Raw genomic sequence first — 16,782 nt, 5'->3', positions numbered from 1 at the left:
TCTATCCGTGGGGTTTTCCAGGCATGAATACTGGAATGGGTTGTCATTTCCTTCTCCAGGGTTCTTCCCAACAGATTATTCCTGACAAATTTATCACTGACTCTAACATTAAAACAAAGTATATTCGTTTTTCTTTTATTAAAACTGATATTTGATGTAATATATGAGATTTACATAGCATTCTCAAGTTTGTCATTGTACACTATTACTATAATATTAAGTAACGATAATAAATTTATTCATGCATGTAGATTTGTTACCAGTATTTACTGAAGTGTCATGATTCCTGAATTCATATAAGAAAAAACTATTTTGATTTGGTAATTTTGAAAAAATTACCAAAAGTTGTATAAATAGTCTCATTCCATAATATTTAATAAATGCATTTAAATAATATACAATAAATATAGAAAAACATTAAAGTCCTTAAATTTGTCAAGGGAAGCACAAAGAAAAGTCTAGCATCATCTATACACTATCAGAATATAGAATCAAAATCTAAAGATTCAAAAGTCCTTAAAAATGCAATTGCTCAGTGACATCTAGTATTGATTCCCTTGTGCAAGACAAGGTAGTATAACAGTAAACAAAGCGCAGGCTCCCTGAGCCAGATTTTCTGGTTAAATCCCAGTTTTCCATCCACCTCTCATATAGCCCCAGAGTTCGGTAACCTCTCTTTGCCTTACTTCCTCATCTATAAGATTACTTTGAAAATAATAGCAGCACAGAACCTATGTCAGAAGGCTGTTATGAAAATCAAATAAATTAATAAAAATAAAATACTTAGATTAGCAAGTTGGAGAAGGAAATGGCGACCCACTCCAGTATTCTTGCCTGGAAAATCCCATGGGTAGAGGAGTTTGGCAGGCTACGGTCCGTGAGGTCACAAAGAGCCGGACACGACTGAGTGACTTCACTACTGTTCATCAGATCATGATGATAGTGGTGGAGGTGGTGGAAGTGGTGGTGTTAGTGATGGTAGCTGCCACGATACCCATGAGAAGCGACTTTTTGTTCTCTCCTTGAACTAATACTAATATAAGATTTAGCACCTCCAACATAGTCCATTCCATGTTTGGAAGGTTCTCTAATATTCTGATTTATAGGAATATGAATCCTATTCTTTCGGCCTATAGTTCTCCTTTCATCCCAGCAGTCAGTCAGTCAGTCAGTTCAGTCCCTCGGTCGTGTCCGGCTCTTTGCAACCCCACAAATCACAGCATGCCATGCCTCCCTGTCCATCACCAACTCTCGGAGTCCACTCAAACTCACGTCCATCAAGTCGGTGATGCCATCCAGCCATCTCATCCTCTGTCATCCCCTTCTCGTCCTGCTCCCAATCCCTCCCAGCATCAGAGTCTTTTCCATGGAAATATTTAAAAGTGCTACATACAGCTATTATAGCACCCTTGTATTATCTCTTTTTCTAGGTAAAATATCTGTTTCCTTAATTTCTTTCTCATAAGAAAAACACAGTTCAGCTATCCTGTTCATTTTCCCCTGAGTATGTTCCACTTTGTTTCTCCCTCTTTTTTAAAAAATAGCACCCTGAACTGAATATACTTAGTATTGTATAAACAACAAAGAACTAAGACACACTATCACAGCCTTAGAGATATCAAACTTTAAAGAGCTAATGCTATAGGACAGACAGCCTCAGAGATGAGAATACTTTATAACTTTTTGGTAATAGAACAGTAAGAAGAGCTTTGAGGCAGGCAGGCCTAATAAGTGAATTCCCCAGCAAACGAAGCAATATTCTAACAAAGTTCAGCTGATTCATGTGCCTAGCAAATCCAGCCAGTTATTTTCACCTGGAAATTCATTACTGTTTGAACTACCATATGATAATCAACCTAAACAACACTACCAGTTTATACTGAATTTGCTAAAACAATTTTAACCTTGAAAACAAGAAAGTAAAAAGTAGCAAGAGGCTTGGTGATTATAGTTCAAACTTTTCATTTTTTACCACATGGGCATTTTAAATATTATTAGGAAAAAACTTTTAAACATTCAAAAAAACTAGAAAGACTAAGATAATGAATATTATTATAATGAACAGCTGGATTGATTGACAATTATCAATATTTTGCCATATTGTTCTATATATATGCATTTATCTAACTATATTGCTGGAACATTTAAGAATATATTATTGACATCACTGCCATCTTACTCCTAAATACCTTAGCAAGCATCTGCAGAAAATAAGGATGTTCTCCCACATAACCACCATATGAGTATCATACCTACGAAAATGAATAATACTTCATTTAAGACATCTAATATACTATTCATATTAAACTTTCCAGAATTGTCCCAAAATATTTTTTTCAAAACTGATTCCATCAAAGTTTATGGTTTATATTTGTATATGTATATATATATATACATATATATATGTATATATATATATACATATATATATGTATATATAGCCATATAGTATATGGCTATACTCTTAAGTTTCTTTTACTCTAGATCAAAATTCCCCTTTCTTTTAATTTAATAACTAGTTATATTAGGTGTTTTTTTATTGTTTCAGGTATATAGCATTATAATTCAACATTTGTTTAATACTGCTGCTGAGTCACTTCAGTCGTGTCCGACTCTGTGTGACCACGTAGACGGCAGCCCACCAGGATGCCCCGTCCCTAAGATTCTCCAGGCAAGAACACTGGAGTGGGTTGCCATTTCCTTCTCCAACGCATGAAATTGAAAAGTGAAAGTGAAGTCGCTCAGTCGTGTCCAACCCTCAGCGACCCCATGGACTGCAGCCTTCCAAGCTCCTCCATCCATGGGATTTTCCAGGCAAGAGTACTGGAGTGGGGTGCCATTGCCTTCTCCGTTGTTTAATACTACAGAGTGAAAATCACAAGTCTAGTTACCATCCATCACCATACAGTTAACTTGCTTCATCCATTTCACCCACCCCCTCAACCTATTTCCCCTCTAATAACAATTGATCTGTTTTGTGTTTCAGTTTGTACATATATACAGTGGAATATTATCCAGCCATAAAAAATGAAATAATGCCATTTGCAGCAACATGGATGGACCCAGAGACTGTCATATTTACTGAAGTAAGTTAGACAGAGAATTATATGATATTGCTTATACATGGAATCTTTAAAAAAAAGTTGTACAAATGAAACTTATTTACAAAATGGAAATAGAGTTACAGATGTAAAAATCAATCTGATGGTTACCAGGAGAGAAAGAACAGAAGGGATAAGTTGGGAGATTGGGACTGACATAAACATACTACTATACAAAAAATACATGATTAATAAGGACCTACTGTATAACACAGAGAAATCTACTTAATACACTATAATACCTCTACCTATATGGGAAAAAAGAGTGGATATATGTGTATGTATAACTGATACACTTAGCTGTACAGCAGAAAGTAACATATTGTAAATCAACTATACTCTAATAAAATTTTTTTTAAAAATTAGTGATGTTGAATATCTTTTCATGTCCCTGTTGACCAGCTGCATAATCTTCTTTGGAAAAATATTTATTCAGATCCTCTGCCCACTTTTTGATCAGGATGTTTGTATGAGTTTTATATATATATATAAAATGTGTGTGTGTGTATATATACATCCAATACTTTGGATATTAACCCCTTATCATTATCAGCTGTATGATTTGCAAATATCTTCTCCCATTCAGTAGTTTGCTTTGTTGCTTTTTCATTTTGATGGTGGTTTCCTTTACTGTCTAGAAGCTTTGTAGTTTGATGTAGTTCCAATTATTTACTTGTGCTTTTGTTTCCCTTGCCTTTGAAGTCAGATCCACAAAAAAAATCACTAAGACTGATGTCAATGAGGTTATCACCTATGTTTTCTTCTAGAGATTTTATGGTTTTAGGTTTTACAGTCAAGACTTTAATGCCTTTTCAGTTAATTTTGGTGTTAGGGTAGGAGAGTGGCTTAGTTTCATTCTTTTGCATGTAGCTGTCCATCTTTTCCAATTTCATTTATTGAACAAACAAATCTTTATCCGTTGTATGTTTTTCACTCCTATGTCATAAATTAACTGACCTTGTATGTGTGGATTTTTTTCTGAGTTCTCAGTTCTGCTCCATTGATCTACCCATCTTTTTTTGTGCCAGTACTATACTGTTTTGATTACTGTAGCTTTAAAGTATAATTTGAAATCAGGGCATGTGGTATCTCCAGCTTTGTTCTGCTTTCTCAAGATTGTTTGGTGTGGGTAGAGTCAAGTGGCAGAGTAGGAGGACATGGAGTTCGCACCTCCTCATAAGTAGGGCACCTACTAGGCACTGGAGGGGGACCTCAGACACCTAAGAGGATGGGAGGAATTCCTACACAACCAAGTCAGAGGTCAGGCCTGAGTTCCTGTGGTGGAAGCATAGAGTTCAAGCTGCTGGACTAACAGAGAACTTCAGGTACCAGGGAATATTAACCAGGGTGAGATTTCCTAGAGATCCTCATCACAGCACCAAGACCCAGCTCCACCTAACGGTCTGTAAACTCTACTGCTGGACACCTCAGGCCAAGTAACCAGTAAGACAGGAGCACATCTCCACTCATCATCAGACTGGCTATTTGGAATCTTTTGTGGTTCCATACAAATTTTAGAATTGTTTTCTCTAATTGTGTGAAACACGCTTTAGAAGTTTGATAGGGATTGCACTGAAGCTGTAGATTGCTTTGGGTTTTAACAATAAAGGCATACTTTGGAGAAAGTGTGAGTTTAGTTCCAGATCACCATAGTAAGGTGAAAATCACAATAAAGCAAGTCATACAAATTGTTCTCAATGCATTTAAAAGTTATTTACACTACACTATAGTCTATTAAGTATGCAATAGCATTATACCTAAATAAATGTACATATCTCAATTAAAAATAGCTTATTGCTGAAAAATGCTAGCCATCATCTGGCTTTCAGCAAGTCATAACCTTCTTGCTGGTGGAGAGTCCTGCCTCAGTGTTGATGGCTGCTGAATGATCATGGTAGTAGTTGATAAAGGTTGGGGTAGCTGTGGTGATTTCTTAAAACAGGCAACAGTGAAGTTTACCACATCAATTGACTCGTCCTTTCATGAACGATTTCTCTGTAGCATGCAATGCTCTTTGATAACATTTTACCCACAACAGAACTTCTTTCAAAATTGGAGTCAATCCTCTTAAAACCTGATGCTACTTATTCAACTAAGTTTAGTAATATTTTAAAGCCTTTGTTGTCATTTTAACAGCCTTCACAGTGTCTTTACCAGGAGTAGATTCTATCTCAAGTAACCATATACTTTGCTCACCCATAAGAAGCAACTCCTCATTCATTAGTTTTACCATGAGATAGCAGGAATTCAGTCATATCTTTACGCTCCACTTCTAATTCTAGTTCTATTGCTATTTCTACCACATCCACAGTTACCTTCTCCACTGAAGTCTTGAGCTCCTCAAAGTTACCCAGGAGGGTTTATAAATTTATTCCAAACTCCTTTTAATGATATTTTGACCTCTTCCCGTGAATCATGCATGTTCTTAATGGCATCTAGAATAGTAAATCATTTCCAGAAGGTTTTCAATTTACTTTGCCCAGATTCATAGAGGAATCACTATCTATAGCAGCTGCAGCCCTATGAAATGTATTTCCTAAATAATAACTTTAAAGTTGAAATTACTCCTTGATCCATGGACTGCAAAGTGAATGTTGTGTTAGCAGGCATGAAAACATTAATCCCATTGTACATCTTCATCAGAGTTCTAAACTGACTAGATACATTGTCAATGAGCAGTAATATTTTCAAAGGAATCTGTTATTTTGAGCAGTAGGTCTCAACAATAGGCTTAAAATATTCAGTAATCCATGTTGTAACAGGTATACCGTCATCCAGGCTTTGTTATTCCATTTATAGAGTACAGGCAGAATAGATTTAACATAATTCTTAAGGGCCCTATTATTTTCAGAATGGTAAATGAGCACTGGCTTCAACTTCAATTTGCCGGCTGCATCAGCCCTATCTTTGAAGCTCTCAAGTCAGGCATTCATTGATTTCTCACCTTTAGTTATTAAAGATCTATATGGTGTCTTCTTCCAAAATAAGGCTGTTTAATGTACATTGAAATCTGTTGTTTAGTGTAGCTACTTTTTTTTTTTTTTCCTTTTTTTCCAATCCCAAAGAAAGGCAATGCCAAAGGACGCCCAAACTACCACACAATTGCACCCATCCCACACGCCAGCAAAGCAACGCTCAAAATTCTCCAAGCCAGGCCCCAGCAACACGCGAACCGCGAACCTCCAGATGTCCAAGCTGGCCCCAGAAAAGGCAGAGGAACCAGAGATCAAACCGCCAACACCCGCTGGACCATCGAAAAAGCAAGAGCTCCAGAAAAACATCCACTTCCGCCATACCGACCATGCCAAAGCCCCCGACGGTGCGGACCACAACAAACTGTGAAAAACTCCGAAAGAGATGGGAACACCAGACCACCCGACCTGTCCCCCGAGAAATCTACATGCAGGTCAGGAAGCAACAGCTACAACTAGACACGGAACAACAGACTGGCCCCAAACAGGAAAAGGAGCACGTCAAGGCTGTAATACCGTCACCCTGCCTACCCAACCCACATGCAGAGCACACCATGAGAAACGCCGGGCCGGAAGAAGCACAAGCCGGAACCAAGACTGCCGGGAAAGACACCAGCAACCTCAGACATGCAGATGACACCACCCCCACGGCAGAAAGTGAAGAGGAACCAAAAAGCCCCCCGAAAGTGAAAGAGGAGAGTGAAAAAGCTGGCCCAAAGCCCAACACTCAGAAAACGAAGATCACGGCATCCAGTCCCATCACCCCACGGCAAACAGATGGGGAAACAATGGAAACAGTGTCAGACCCCACTCCTCGGGGCTCCAAAATCACTGCAGATGGCGAGCGCAGCCACGAAATCAAAAGACGCCCACTTCCCGGAAGGAAAGCCACGACCAACCCAGACAGCATACTCAAAAGCAGAGACACCACTTTATTAATTATGATCTTAGCTAGATCTTCTGGATAACTGGCTGCAGCTTCTACACCAGTACTTGCTGTTTTACTTGCACTTTTATATGATGAACATGATTTCATCAACCACTACTATGATCAGGAGCAGCCATCAGTATCCCTGCTCACAGTGGCAGAGAAGACTAGTGCTCACAGAAAGGCACAAACAATCTTTTGAAATGTTGTTTATTCCAGCTTCTTGGAAACCTGTCTCTAATTCATGACAGAAACTGGGGCCGTTGTAAGAAAGGGGGATTCGACAATCATTCAAGGGTATTAGAGTAGTTTCAGCAAAAATAGAAAATAAAATATAAAGCTTTTAGGGAAAAAGTAAGGAAGTTGGGATCCACTAGGAAAATGAGTAATAATTAAGCCTCCAGAAACAACTATCAATATAATAACTACCTATGTCTTAGCTGCCTATTTAAAAATGATGAGGCTGGGGTCATACATAAAAAAAGAAATAGCCCAGACTGTGTTCTTCATTCCTCACAAATCTTAACATTACAGAGCCCAGTCAAGACTGGTCAAATCCACTTGTTCCTTAAGAGAGATTACACTCTTATTAACAGTGAAGTCTTTTATGGCCTAGTTTGCCTAAGGAAGAGAAACTAGAGAGCAGATTGCTCTTTACATCATTACACACTGAGCCTTTCCAGCCACTCTGTGAACTCAACAATCTCTTCTCTTCTCTAGGATCTTGCCCAAATAAAATTCCCAATTTTGAGAATTTCACCACAAAAACTTTAATTTCCTTCTAATACATCAAGTAAATATATATAATGGCATAACAAGACTGTTTGCCATCTAGAAATTTTTTTATCTCTAGCTCTCTGATTTAAGTTTTCACAGTAGAGCAAGTAAAGAAATCAAAAATTATTTTTCAGTACCTACATTGCTTATGAAAACATCTATCTGTATTTACATTTCTAGAAAAAGGAAAACTACGCACAAAACTATTGTTAATTTACTACAAAGCAGCAAGTAAAAGTCTAATCTGGTGGCAAATATCCCTACCGTCTGGAGGTTGTGATTGCTCTACCTAAAAACAACACACAACCTTGAATTGATGGCTCAGTTATAATCATAAAGCCCATCCTTTCTCTCTGAGTAAGAGAGGGGTATAAATTTTTATTGTTCTCTGTTAATTTCCCCAAATCCAAAAACTCAGATTCAGATTCATTCATTACCCTGCAGTGTCATTCCTCATGGATCCAAGAAAATAGTAGGCAAAAGGAGATCTAAACTCCAATTTTACTGTCAATTTCAGAAAGCAAAATATTTAATCATCTTTAATCAACTTCACATACAAAATATATCAGTGTAACAACAAAAAACAAGAAAGGCATTTTGGTAGAAGCATACTAGGTACAAAAAAATTAATACAACTGAAGGCCAGATATTAACTCTGAATTTAAGAGCAAAAGTTTTCTCAATCTGTTCATGAATTACTTTAGTTTAATTCTGGATGGCCCATAGTTGGGCTTCCCTGGTGGCTCAGATGGTAAGGAATCCTCCTGCAATGCAGTAGACCCAGGTTTGATCCCTGAGTCAAAGAAGATCCCCTAGAGAAGGGAATGGCTATCTATTCCAGTATTCTTGTCTGGAGAGTTCCATGAACAGAGGAGAAACTACTAACTAACCACTAGAATGAACCAAATAATTCCTATATAACACTAATTTCAAAAAAAAAAAAAAAGTCCTAATTCTTTGTCTTTTAAGGTAAACTAATCTCTTCTATTCTTCCCTGTAGAACTCCATGGACAGAGGCACCTACCTGGCCGGCTACACTCCTTGGGGTCGCAAAGAGTTGGAGAAGACTAAGCAACTAACGTGCGTACCACCCTAAACTATCTATGCTTGACTGAGAGCACATTTGACCCAAAAGTTTGATGAACTTGAAATTATTGTATTCTAGGTATTCTCAGTACACTGGCAGTAAAAATTAGATTTAAAAAAACCCAAATTTGATTAAATTATAATCAAAACAAAAGTTTACAAAATAATTTCTAATCATTTTATTAAATAGGGTTTCCCATTTTCTAGGGCACTAATGAAATATAAAGAAGATAGATGACATGCATAAATATTCATTTCTAATTTTTACCTGATTGTACAATTTTTATTAGCAAAAATCTGTAATTCATACTTTGGATTTGAAGATGTGGTTTACACAGGGATATTACTATTGAACTTAATTTGCATCACCTAGAAAAATAATGCCTAGAGGTCATGGAACTACTGTAATGCCAAAGTAATACTTAAAAGGTTAATAGTATAAAAAATAAATATGTCATCACATTGAAATCTATATTAACAAAAGAAAAAATAGCTTGAAGTTGTTCATCTTTTAAAAGGTTACATTTCTCTTGGAAAGCAAGGAAAAGTTCTTACTGCAGAGGATAAACAGTGGGATAATTTACATATGAAGGTGATTAAGGCACATTCCCTCGGAGAAGGAAATGGCACCCCACTCCAGTACTCTTGCCTGGAAAATCCCATGGACGGAGGAGCCTGGAAGGCTGCAGTCCATGGGGTCACTGAGGGTCGGATACGATTGAGCGACTTCACTTTCACTTTTCATTTTCATACATTGGAGAAGGAAATGGCAACCCACTCCAGTGTTCTTGCCAGGAGAATCCCAGGGACGGGGGAGCCTGGTGGGCTGCCATCCATGGGGTCGCACAGAGTCGGACATGACTGATGTGACTTAGCAGCAGCAGCAGCAGCAGCAAGGCACATTCATTAGATGTGTTCCAAAAAGATTAGATACGTTCATGGAAGGAACAAGCAGGGTCTTTCCTGCTTAGTGCAGGTGGGTTGACTTAATAATCAAAGAGAGCCCTTACAATCTCATCTCCAAATAAATGGTGGTACCAGAATTTGTCGTGTTAAGTTGACTTTATGGAAAGTAACCCTCTTCAAAGTAAACTAAGAAGGTTGATCTGGAGGAGTGCAAACCCAACCCCAGCTTTATCCTCCCAAAACAATATGCCATAATATCCACCACCATCTTTTTCATGCTGATCTAGAAGGACTTTAAGATTCATATCTCATTCTAATCTTGAAAAAGTTCAAATTGGTCATGTAAATAGTTAACTGCATGCTATACATACACATGTATATTTCTTTCCATACCATGCTGCTTAGAAGTAATAGAAATGTGCAGATTTCATTATACAAGTTATGGTGTTTCATTACAGTGATGTATCCAAGTCATCACTGGGCAAGAAGGAATTCTGCACAAGAACGTGTACATTAATCAGAACTATCTATAGACTGAAATTTGTTTGTGAAGTTCTGCTTTAATCAGAAAATTACTGGTGTCCTAAGATCAGCTTCTAATGATTGATACTGACCAATTTTAACAAGAAGCTTACTTTTTAAATCTTCTACTATATTCAAATGCTATTTAAATCCATCAAGAAAATAAAACCTAAGGAGAATAGGCCTGTTCAATCAAGCTCTTCTGTTAGACTAGATTATACAAGATTTTCTATTAGTAATCAATTAGATTTTAAATAATTTTCCACAAGTGACTTTTCCTAAGTGTCTGGAAATGCTATAAGCCCTAAACTACACTTTGGTCATGAAGGAGTATTTGCCAATGGATAATGGATAGGAAAAAATCAAACCATAGGAGCAGCCCTAACATCACTATGAGGTGTACACTAACAGCTTATTGGTGAAAGAAATGAAAACAAGATATTTATGACACATAAAGGTATGATGCAAAAATAAAGCAAATTTGAGGAATATTGGCTGAATCCCAGAAAAGATAATCCTTATGAACATGAAGGAATGCTGCAGATTGTAAGTGAAGGTTGATGACGGAGTTCATTAAGAGATTCATGTTACAGTCAGAGCTCTGCAAACCCCAGTCACTGAATCTTATACAGCCTCAAAGATTAAAATAAAGATAAACATAGCATATCCCAACTCCTTGAAAATATTATATACACACAATTTTATTTTACTGAAAAAAATATATACAGGGGTCTGATTTTCCTTGAACTATCAAAATACAAAAGAAATCCAAAACACAGATGTAGCAAAGTACTGGGTTTTTATATTTTGGCAGGTGCTCAATATGCAGCCCACATAATCACACATTAATGACTGGAGTGTGTTAATCAGCATGCATACCTGATTCCTTCTTGCCCAAAGGGGAAAAAGCCAGCTATTCTAGAGCATGTCACTGTTTCTACTTTTGATAAAGATTTTGATAATAGCTAAGTAAGAAAACTTTTCCAAAAAATATATTTAGAAAGATGTATTAATAATCATCTTGTTTAAATGAGTCACTTTAGGAAAGTTTTTTTTTTAATATACTTTAAAATTTTTATTTATTTTTTAATTGAAGGATAATTGCTTTATAGTATTAAATATATATTTTTAATAACAAGAATGATAAACAAGGTGTGCATATATAAAGGTGATCAGTGAAAACAGTGTCAGACTTTATTTTCGGGGGGCTCCAAAATCACTGCAGATGGTGATTGCAGCCATGAAATTAAAAGACGCTTACTCCTTGGAAGGAAAGTTATGACCAACCTAGATAGCATATTTAAAAGCAGAGATATTACTTTGCCAACAAAGGTCCATCTAGTCAAGGCTATGGTTTTTCCAGTGGTCATGTATGGATGTGAGAGTTGAACTGTGAAGAAAGCTGAGTGCCAAAGAATTGATGCTTTTGAACTGTGGTGTTGGAGAAGACTCTTGAGAGTCCCTTGGACTGCAAGGAGATGCAACCAGTCCACTCTAAAGGAGATCAGTCCTGGGTGTTCATTGGAAGGACTGATGCTAAAGCTGAAACTCCAGTACTTTGGCCACCTAATGCGAAGAGTTGACTCATTGGAAAAGAGTCTGATGCTGGGAGGGATTGGGGGCAGGAGGAGAAGAGGATGACAGAGGATGAGATGGCTGGATGGCATTACCGACTTGATGGACATGAGTTTGGGTAAACTCCAGGAGTTGGTGATGGACAGGGAGGCCTGGCGTGCTGCGATTCATGGGGTCGCAGAGTCAGACACGACTGAGCGACCGAACTGAATGTTAACACATTGATCTAGACAGCATTAGTTGTCTATTTCACTGTTCGCACCATGACATAAAATATAGCTTTATTTTTTGGTCCAAACTGTAAGTAAATTGCTGTCATTATGTTTCTGAGATGCATTTAAAGATGGACAATACTGTGTGCTAATATAGTTTCAGAGTTCTAGAAAATGGGAAATCTTCTATGGGGCTTCCTTGAAAATGTTTCACAACTCAGGAGCAAGGAGGAACATTTTCACTTATTAACAGAAGTCTAGGTTTGAATTTTACCTAAAGTGAATGGATATCCAAAAATCCCCAAATGAGAGTGGTAATAATTGATGCTTTTGAACTGTGGTGTTGGAGAAGACTCTTGAGAGTCCCTTGGACTGCAAGGAGATCCAACCATCCATTCTAAAGGAGATCAGCCCTGGGATTTCTTTGGAAGGAATGATGCTAAAACTGAAACTCCAATACTTTGGCCACCTCATGCAAAGAGTTGACTCATTGGAAAAGACACTGATGCTGGGGGGGATTGGGGGCAGGAGGAGAAGGGGACAACAGAGGATGAGATGGCTGGATGGCATCACTGACTCGATCACTCAGACGTGAGTCTGAGTGAACTCCAGGAGTTGGTGATGGACAGGGAGGCCTGGCGTGCTGCAATTCATGGGGTCACAAAGAGTCAGACACGACTGAGCAACTGAACTGAACTGAACTGAACTGAATAACTAAATTTCTCAGGTCTAAACCTTGCTAGTGTATGGGTTTTTTTCCCCAGTGCTTCAACAGACCCAATCAGGTACCAAATAGATGAATATAAACCTCACACATGGTTTGAACCAGGAGAACTAGTGGGTTTCACTACATTTTCTAAAGCATAGTCTCAATAAAAGTGAGGAAATAAATTTTGAGTGCTGCCTACTACCTTAAGTGACTACATCGTACCAAAAGCATGACAATTCAAGTTTTTAAAATCTTTTAAAAGATAACAAAATCAGAAACCTTCTAAAAGTCTCTCACAATATAAAGCATGACTGGAAAGGATTAAATCCTCACTCAAAGTTCCTAGGCTACGTTATCATGTAGTGGCAACGGCTCCATTCTAGAAAAGGTACAAAATCCACACCAGAATTTTTATAACTCAAAACGAACTATATAGAATGCTTCAGAGTGGATTAGCAACTTCGCTGAACTGAAAGCAAGAAAGACAGAGAGGAGAAATTGTTTGCAAGCAGGGAAGTATTATTCCCAACAGTTATTTATTAAATATCTCAATATGCCTATTATTTTCTTTAAATTGCAACTAAGGATTTATTGACATCTTTTATTTATAGTGGAAAATTACTTTTAAAACTTATCTAGGAGGTAAAACTTTCAGGAATTTAAATAGGTCTCTAAAATAAGGAATTCTGATATCTGGACCTGAGGGTCCAGTATGATTATTTCTACCTAATTAGACTAGTAATTAAGAGCCAAATGCATATAATCCCATTTGTGTTAAGATATATAACATGGGAATGCATGCAAGTGCATAGGTACACGTGCGTGCAGGAGGTCCCACTTATAATCCTGTCACTTTGGGGATCTTATAAGAGATAATGTTGGTATCCAGGCCACATTCCCATAACCTACCCCAGAAGTCACCTGTAAACAGCTCCTTGTTAGGCAAAATGCTTCTGTCCTCACATGGAACACTCTTGGTGCAGGAGCATTGCCTATCCTTCCCCACACCCTGGTCTCATCAACTTTACTTTGTGTTATAAAATATTATTGACTAAATTTCTACCCAAGTGTATATTACATAAAATACCCTACTCACCCTCTGTGTGAATCTTGTCATCTTCAGACTCTATGCTGCTACTGCTAAGTCGCTTCAGTCATGTCCGACTCTGTGCGACCCCATAGATGGCAGCCCACCAGGCTCCGCCGTCCCTGGGATTCTCCAGGCAAGAACACTGGAGTGGGTTGCCATTTCCTTCTCCAATGTATGAAAATGAAAAGTGAAAGTGAAGTCGCTCAATCGTATCCGACCCTCAGTGACCCCATGGACTGCAGCCTTCCAGGCTCCTCCGTCCATGGGATTTTCCAGGCAAGAGTACTGGAGTGGGGTGCCATTGCCTTCTCCGTCAGACTCTATGGAACTCTTCAAAGAATGACTTCCCTAACTGCCCCCTCTTTCACTCATCATCAAACTCTCACCTGCACTACTGCAAAGGTTTTCTCAATAAGTGCCCTTGTTTCTGGTGTCATCTCTTGCAATCCATTCTGTACACAGCAGCTAATATGATGTTTTCAAAATATAATAAATCAAATCATGGTAGTGTCCTACTTAAAATCTTCCAGTGGCTTCCTCCTTCACTTAAAGTAAACCAAACACCTCACTGTAGCCTATGATACCCCATAGTACCTGTCATCTGCCTGCCTCCTAGATTTGATATCATACCACTCTCTCCCTCACCCATTCCACTCCAGGCACTCTTGTTTCCTATTGCTCCATGCTGATTTTACAAGTTCAGTTACAATGTATAACAAATACGATCCACTGAAGAGAGTTACAAGTTTCACTTAACCTCATAACAACTACTCTGGATTTAATTTACTTGAATGTAGAATGAGGCAAAGTGTTTATTAAATTTTACTCTAACCATAGTTACCCTACCCCAGCACTCATATTCTCTATATATAGGTTTGCAAGACTGTCCAGAAACCTAAAATCTTGCTATTGTTTTCCTTTGCTTGGTTGAGAAAACTTGGTCAGTGATATAATCCTTGGGGTATAAGTCATTACAGGTCTGATGTTACACTTGTTATACATTACTGAATCTATCAAATGAAAAGGGAGCACAAAAGGGAATTTCCAAATGCAGCTGCTATTTCCCAATTGTTAAATCCTTTTATTATACCATATAAGTACACAGCTGGGAAATACCATAGAGTGGGAGCTAAAACAAAATATTTTGGCTTCCAGACATTCAGAATATACAAAGGCTCCAGTGGAAAGTAATGATTGATATCAGAAGAGAATGAAAGTTTGAAAACATTTCCAGCAAATATGATTTCTTTTATGTTAATATAACATATTTGTATACTTAAACTATTTTATGCTACCATAAATCCCACTTAACATAAATTTGGTAAGCAAATTATTAATATCTATTTTCTGACAAAATATTAGATCATAAAACTTTGAGACTAACTCACCAAAGCAATTTTGTACTTGCTAATATACAAAATAAATTTTACTAAGAAAAATGTAGAGTGCTCTAAAGAAGTAAAATCTGAACTGTATTATTTCTGCCTCAACTTGTATTTTCCAGTGTAGTTATTTTGATTTGTCCATAAGTATATTTGGCATAAAGGCTAAAATATATCTTGAACCCATCCCTTCTCTTTATCTGATCTGCCTCTACACTAACCCAAGCCACCATCATCTCGACCTGGATTTCTCAAGTAGCTTTCCCGCAGATCTTCCTCCTTTCACTCTGTCTCCCTCCCATCTATTCATAATACAGTCAGAAATTCTCTTTTTGAAGTTCTTAAACACTTCAAGGGCTTCCTATTCTGCTTAGAATCAAATCTCACTTGCATAAAGTTATCTATTAATATAAGATCTTGTTGGATAACTGGATCTTATCCAGACAATCTTTCCAACCATATCTTTTCTTTTCCCTATGCAAGGAAAACAAATCTTCCAGTGGGTCTAATTGTATAATGATGATCCCCTTTGAATCTAAAGTTGGTCTAGAACAGTTAGTCTAGTCCAATTCTCTATTTCTCACCTACTGCTTCAGAGTACTAATTGTGACTGAGAAATCATCTGAAAAAGAGAAATGTCTGCCTCCATAAATTATGGAATTAAGTCTTTGAACTAGTTTGGAGACAATACAGCAAGAATTTTTAAATATAAAAAGAGGCATTTTTAAATATTACTTAATTTTTTATTAAAGGATAAAACTTTTCTTCATTTCCCACTTAAAATATTTTTCATTAATTTAACCAAGAGTTAAGACATGTAAAACAGGATTTAAAATTCCTAATCTAATAAAATATGTTAAGATCAGTGAGTTATAAATGCTAAAAAAATTGAATACTTTTGCTTTAAACTAGATAAGTAATGTCACTTATTATGGTGCCTGTTTTAATGGTTACAGGTAGAACTTAACAGGAGAAAGTAGGCCAATACATTGCATGTATTTGATGCTGTTCTACCTTTAGGGCAAACTCCTGCAGTTTGACTGAATGATACTTAGGAGCTTTGCACGTCCTTTTGAAATTAATATGTAGGCACATAAGTGAGAAAAGCTTTATTATTAGTCAAGAATGACTGTTAAAAATGATAAATACTTGCATTTCCTTACTGAAGATGTATTCACTCTATGACCTCATTCACATAGATACGTTTGCTTATTATAATTTTTCCACATTAATACACTGCCACACTTTATTGGATCATACCTATTTTGTGTTATTAAGTTCACTATCTTAAACACAGAGAATCAGAGAATAAGATAACCAAATTTTCCTCAAAATTAAACTAAATCCTTCTTGGCGAGTTGACCTAATAATGGGCAAAATCTAAACCACAAATCATTTTCCAATTTGCCCACTAACTAGTAGTATATTGGAGAAAGCAATGGCACCCCACTCCAGTACTCTTGCCTGGAGAATCCCATGGCTGGAGGAGCCTGGTAGGCTGCAGTCCATGGGGTCGCTGAGT

General features: G+C 37.3%; 1 protein-coding gene across 37 annotated transcripts in view; it reads right to left on the bottom strand.

Annotated features, from left to right (window-relative positions):
• Positions 1-16,782, bottom strand: part of SOX6 (SRY-box transcription factor 6) — a 711,458-nt gene that overhangs the window by 385,403 nt on the left and 309,273 nt on the right. The window lies entirely within an intron of this gene.

The sequence above is a fragment of the Bubalus kerabau genome, chromosome 15 (genome assembly GCF_029407905.1).
Source record: "Bubalus kerabau isolate K-KA32 ecotype Philippines breed swamp buffalo chromosome 15, PCC_UOA_SB_1v2, whole genome shotgun sequence".
NCBI classification, from domain to species: domain Eukaryota; kingdom Metazoa; phylum Chordata; class Mammalia; order Artiodactyla; family Bovidae; genus Bubalus; species Bubalus kerabau.
The sequence above is the reverse complement of the archived record's forward strand: the minus strand, read 5'-3'. Positions and strand labels throughout refer to the sequence as shown.